This window comes from Corapipo altera, unplaced genomic scaffold (genome assembly GCF_003945725.1).
Source record: "Corapipo altera isolate COAL_440 unplaced genomic scaffold, ASM394572v1 44b, whole genome shotgun sequence".
In the NCBI taxonomy this organism is placed as follows: Eukaryota; Metazoa; Chordata; class Aves; order Passeriformes; family Pipridae; genus Corapipo; species Corapipo altera.
In genome coordinates this window covers 493,755-500,349 of record NW_020884932.1, presented here as the reverse complement: position 1 = coordinate 500,349, position 6,595 = coordinate 493,755, and positions in this window count along the sequence as shown.

Genomic DNA, 6,595 nt, shown 5'->3' with positions numbered 1-6,595 from the left:
CATATATATATATGGCTTTTGTTGGTTTCTCGGCATAGTCGTCTCGTCGTTGGAAAATCAATGGCGATGTCAGTTCAGTCCAGATCTTTGGTCTCCTCAGTCACCATTACAGTTCCGATTTATGGCTGTTTCATCACCGGATACCAGTATCGGCTTAGTTCGGGTCTCTCTCTCATCTGGTGACTGGCTTCCTGTAAGAACACAACTTAGGACATACAATCAGTTTTTTCCTAAGGCTAAATTTCCTTGAGGCACACACTGGATGACTCCATCCTTCCTCATTACCCACCACGTATGTCCTGGCCCTTGAGCAAAGACAATCCCACGAATGGGTTTGTCTTGGCCTGAGGCAGGGGTAATCCAAACAGCTTTCCCTAGCATTCCCCTCAAATGGACTGCTGGAACTTTATCTCCATCAACAACGTGAAGGGATTCTGCCTGTGCAGGGCCAGCTCGATTGATAGAACCCCTGGTGTTAACTAACCAGGTAGCCTTGGCTAAGTTTTTGTCCCAGTTTTTATAAGTTCCTTCACCTAATGACTTTAGAGTGGTCTTTAATAATCCGTTGTATCTCTCAACCTTCCCAGCGGCTGGTGCATGATAAGGAATGTGGTACACCCATTCGATACCATGTTCCCTCGCCCAAGTGGTAACTAATTTATTTTTGAAATGAGTCCCATTGTCTGACTCAATGCGTTCTGGGGTCCCGTGTCTCCATAGGACTTGCTTTTCAAGGCCCAGGATGGTATTCCGGGCCGTTGCGTGGGGTACTGAAAAGGTCTCTAACCATCCCGTTGTTGCTTCCACCATGGTAAGTACATGGCACTTACCTTGGCGGGTCTGTGGCAGTTTGATATAATCAACCTGCCATGCCTCTCCATACTTATACTTATTCCATCGTCCACCATACCATAGGGGCTTCAGTCTTTTTGCCTGTTTAATAGCGGCACAAGTCTCACAATCATGGATAACTTCAGAAATGATATCCATGGTTAAATCCACCCCTCGGTCTCGTGCCCATCTGTAGGTGGCATCTCGGCCTTGATGACCGGAAGCATCATGGGCCCATCGAGCTAAGAACAACTCTCCCTTTTGCTGCCAGTCTAGGTCTACTTGTGACACCCCTATCTGTGCAGCTCGGTCCGCTTCTCTGTTGTTATTATGTTCTTCATTAGCTCGTTTCTTGGACACATGGGCATCTACATGGTGGACTCTCACATTCAGTCTCTTTGCTCTGGCAGCGATGTCCTGCCACAAGTCAGCAGCCCAGATGGGTTTTCCTCCACGCCTCCAGTTCATCTTCTTCCAGCGGTCTAACCATCCCCATAGAGCATTGGCTATCATCCATGAGTCTGTGTAGAGGTAGAGTCTCGGCCATCTTTCTCGTTCGGCGATGTCCAGGGCCAGTTGGACGGCTTTGAGCTCTGCAAATTGACTTGACTCGCCTTGACCCTCAACAGCTTCTGCCACTCGTCGGGTGGGACTCCAAACGGCTGCTTTCCACTTCCGGTTCCTTCCTACAATACGGCAAGAACCATCAGTGAAAAGGGCATAACACCTTTCTTCATCTGGCAGCTGATCAAATGGCGGAGCTTCTTCAGCTCGGCTCACTGGCTCTTCTTCTTCTTCTGCCAGACTGAAGTTCCCACCTTCAGGCCAATTGGTGATAACCTCCAGAATTCCAGGGCGATTCGAGCTTCCCAATCGTACACGCTGCGTAATCAGAGCAATCCACTTGCTCCACGTGGCATCGGTGGCATGATGCGTAGGGGGCACCTTCCCTTTGAACATCCAGCTCAAGACTGGTAATCGGGGTGCCAGGAAGAGCTGTGCTTCGGTGCCAATTACCTCTGAAGCTGCTCGTATACCTTCGTATGCTGCTAAGATTTCCTTTTCCACAGGGGTGTAATTGGCCTCAGAACCTCTGTAGCTTCGGCTCCAGAAACCCAGTGGTCGCCCTCGCGTCTCGCCAGGCACCTTTTGCCAGAGGCTCCAGGAGGGACCTTTATCTCCAGCTGCAGAGTAGAGCACGTTCTTTACATCTGGTCCCGTTCTAACTGGTCCAAGAGCCACAGCATGTGCAATTTCTTGCTTGATCTGCTTGAAAGCTTGTTGTTGTTCAGGACCCCATTGGAAATTGTTCTTTTTACGGGTCACAAAGTAAAGAGGGCTCACAATCTGACTGTATTCTGGGATATGCATCCTCCAAAAACCTATTGCTCCCAGAAAAGCTTGGGTTTCTTTCTTGTTGGTGGGGGGAGCCATTGCTACAATCTTATTGATTATGTCTGTTGGTATCTGGCGTCGTCCATCTTGCCATTTCACCCCTAGGAATTGGATCTCTCGGGCAGGTCCCTTGACTTTGCTCTTCTTGATAGCGAAACCGGCCTCGAGGAGAATCTGGATGATCGTCTGTCCTTTTTTGAAGACTTCCTTTGCTGTATCCCCCCATACAATGATGTCATCGATGTACTGGATGTGTTCGGGAGCCTTACCCTTCTCTAGTGTGCCCTGGATCAGTCCATGACAGATGGTTGGACTGTGTTTCCACCCCTGGGGCAGTCGATTCCAGGTGTATTGAACGCCCCTCCAGGTGAAAGCAAACTGTGGCCTGCACTCTGCCGCTAAAGGAATGGAGAAAAACGCGTTGGCTATGTCGATGGTGGCGTACCACTTTGCTGTCTTGGACTCCAACTCGTATTGGAGCTCCAACATATCTGGCACGGCAGCACTCAACGGTGGCGTAACTTCATTTAAGCCACGATAGTCCACAGTCAGTCTCCACTCTCCATCGGATTTACGCACAGGCCAGATGGGGCTGTTGAAGGGTGAATGGGTTCTGCTGACCACCCCTTGGCTCTCCAACTTTCGGATCATTTTGTGGATAGGGATCACAGCATCTCGGTTTGTCCGATACTGTCGTCTGTGTACAGTTGTTGTGGCTATTGGCACTTCTTGATCTTTAACTCGCAGTAATCCTACAATGGAAGGGTCTTCTGAGAGGCCAGGAAGGGCAGACAATTGCTTGGACTCCTCTTCAATCACCGAGGCTATACCAAAAGCCCACCGGTACCCTTTCGGGTCTTTGAAGTATCCTCTTCTTAGGTAGTCCATACCAAGGATGCAAGGGGCTTCTGGCCCCGTCACAATGGGACGTTTTTCCCATTGGTCTCCCGTCAAGCTCATGTCTGCCTCTACTACTGACAATTCTTGAGACCCTCCGGTCACTCCAGAAATAGTAACAGTCTCGTTGCTCTTATACTCTGAAGGCATTACAGTACACTGGGCTCCAGTATCTATCAAGGCCTGGTATTTCTGAGGATCCGATGTGCCAGGCCATCGAACCCACACAGCCCAGTAAACTCGGTTATCTTCTTGGTCCCTCTCCTTCTCCTGGCAGAAGGCAGGGCCCCTCTACTGGTCTTGATCAGAGCATTCGTCGTCAGAGTTTGACTTTGACCTCTTAGACTTTTTGCTGTTGTCGAAGTGGACCTCCATCTTCTCGTGTTTCGGCGATCGCAGTTTCTCTTCTAAGAAATCTCCGTCTACTACATAGACAACTTTCTTGTCAGTCTTCTTTCGCTTCAGCTCCCTCACTCTAGCTTCAAGCTTAGAAGTGGGTTCACCATCCCACTTCTTCATGTTTTCTCCTTTACTACGAAGGTATGCCCATAGTTGGTTACGTGACCAACGCTTGGAGTTCTCTTTCCTTCGACGTGTGAATGACAGGGACCGTGAGCGAGATCGAGACCAGGATCGAGGTCTAGGCCGAGGTCGTCTTTGTCGGTCCCGCCGTGATCTTCCCATTGGCCTTTCTTGGTAGTCTCTATACCTTCTGTCCTCTCTGTCTCTAAGGTCGTCCTCATATCTGGAATATTCATAATCTCTCTCCATTCTTTCCCTATCGTAGGTGCGTCGGTAGAGGGGATTGAAGGAGTCTTCCATATTTTCCTCTATGGTTCTTATCCAAGTACACATGGTTTCCACGTTTGGTTCCTCCATCTTTGGATTATATGCGGATATCAAGCAGGAAACATATGGTTTAGGAGCACCTTGAATTACCTTTTTCCACATTGGTTGCGTGCAGGGAACACTCTCAGGAACTTGGATGTCATAATAATCTGGATCAGAATAGATGATCTCCAACATGGCCAATTCCCGTAGGTATTGGATGCCTTCTTCCGCAGTTCTCCACCTTCTTGAAGAACTCTTCAGGGACTCCTTAAATGGGTATTTCACTCTCACTGCGTGGAGGATTCGGAGCCAAAGGCTGGACGCCATTTTCTCTCTCCCCATTTCTTGCTCTATCACAGGGTCTCGAGCAATGGATCCCAACTGTCGTGCTTCATCACCTTCAATTACATGACTATCAGCTCCCTTGTCCCAGCATCGCACCAGCCAGGTGAGGACTTCTTCACCAGGCAAGCGCATATAATCTCTCCGTAAATCTCGAAGCTCTCTTGTGGTCAGTGATTGTGTAATTTCACTTTCTCGCATTATTTCTTGTCCATCTCTCCCACGTAGAATCTTTTCCACCTCTCTCTTTACTCTTCCACTCCTACGTGGGACTGCTCCCACTTCCTCCCTATATCTCTCATGTGGAGGTGGAGACTGGGCATGCCGTGGGGATAAGCTTCTATATTGTTCACGCCGCGGAGGTGGATTTCTACGCCGTTCATACTGTGGGGATGGACTCCTACGCCGTTCACGCCGCGGAGATGGACTTCTACGTCGTTCATACCGTGGGGATGGACTCCTATGCCGCTCGCGCCGCGGCGATGGACTTTTGCGTCGTTCACGCCGTGGAGATGGACTTCTATACCAGTCATGCCATGGGGATGGACTCCTGTGTCGTTCGTGATACCCCGCGGGTGGAGGTAGTGAGTAATCTTTAGCGTGCTGAGGTAAGGGCCTCCTCCTCCAATCATTCACACCTCCAAGAGAAGGTTGGGTCTGGAGGGGTAGGGATAATTCCCCCTCCAATTGAGGGGGATGCTTTGGTTCCTTCTTTGCGTCTTTTGCAACACTGAATGTGTAGCCAGGGTATAAATCATCAAGCGACAATACACCACCGGCCGTTTGTACTGTTGCTTTCTTTCCTTTTGATGCCATTCTGTATTCCTTTGGTCGTGCCCCTAGTTCCTTTGGACGTGCTTCTTCCCGTGTAGCCGTTTCTTCCTCTTTGGTAGCTGCTTCTTCTCTTCCAATTGCTCCTTCCTCAGTCACAACCACTTCTTCCTCTCTCGCAGTCATGCCTTCATCACTTGCTGTCGCGCCTTCATCACTTGCTCTTGCTCCTTCTCCCATTGCTGCTGCTCCTTCGTCCACTACGTCCTCTGTTCCTTCTTCTTCTTCTTCTTCTTCTCTTTCTTCTGTGTGTTCTAGTTGCGGAGATGGGTCCGTAAGTTCCTTGATCTCCCTTACCCACGTCTTCTTCTTCTTTATAGGGGCAATGATGACCTTCCGGTTCTTAGCTTGGGTCCCGGTTCTAGTGGACTTAGTAGAAATGGCATTGACTTCAGGTTGTGTTTGGACCCCAACTTCTGTGGACCTAATAGGGACATCACTGGTTTCAAGTGGCGTGGTTTGGGTCTCTGTGTCAACCTTAACCCTCTGAAGGTGGTCTATGGCAGCTCGATAAGCATTAGCCAGGCCCCAGCACAAAGCGGAGAATTGCATATTCGGGTCTTTGTAGGAAAAGCACCCTTCTGCCAAACAGCGGGCCATCTCACCAGAATCAAACATTTGTTCTGGTGTGAACTCCCAATTAATGGGGGGTGACACATGTCCTACTAATCTACCGAAATCTTCCCAAGCTCCATACCACCCGGAGACTGGCCTGTCTGCAACCCTCTCCAAAGTTCCAGCGAGTCCCTTTGAGGTATGATCTTTCCTACAAGAGGGAAAGCAACGGAACCCCATTCTTCCAAGTTTAAGGAGCACTTCCAGTACCTTTATCAATGACAGTATGGTTGCGATGAGATTTACATAGTAATTAGAGCCGATTTTTACCATGGGGATCTCCTTTACCAAACCTTCGATGTCAAAATTAAAGGATGGAAGCAATTCGTTCCATCCATCCTCAAGGTCTGGACGTCTCCCTATAGAATAGCCTGACACAGGTGTAAAGGTGGCTAGAATTATAAGACCAATTAATGAAATAGCCATTGTTTTTGTTATTATTTCTTCCTGATCCCAAAACAAACTTTGTTTATATAAACAAAGTTTCCTTGGCTGCTTTCCCAGACTCTGGCAGTGTTCCCAGACCTGTTCCCAAAACAATAGATCGGTTTGCAAAACAACACTGAGCTTGGCTGTCTTCCCGGAGAATGTTTATCAAAACAAGCCAAGTTTAACCAAAACAACCATCCTCTGCTACCAGAAAAGTTGTACAAGTTTCGAGCTGGCTTCCCGCCAAGTCCCCAAAACTTGACAACAAGGACCCGCCTCCCAGAGAGGGAAAAGAGGGAAAAAAAAAAAAACCAAGCAGCCAAAGCTATAGCAAATATATATGTATATATATATATATATTTTACATATGAGACGGTTACACAAAAGGAAAATACCACACACCTGGGGGGGGGGGGGGGGGGGG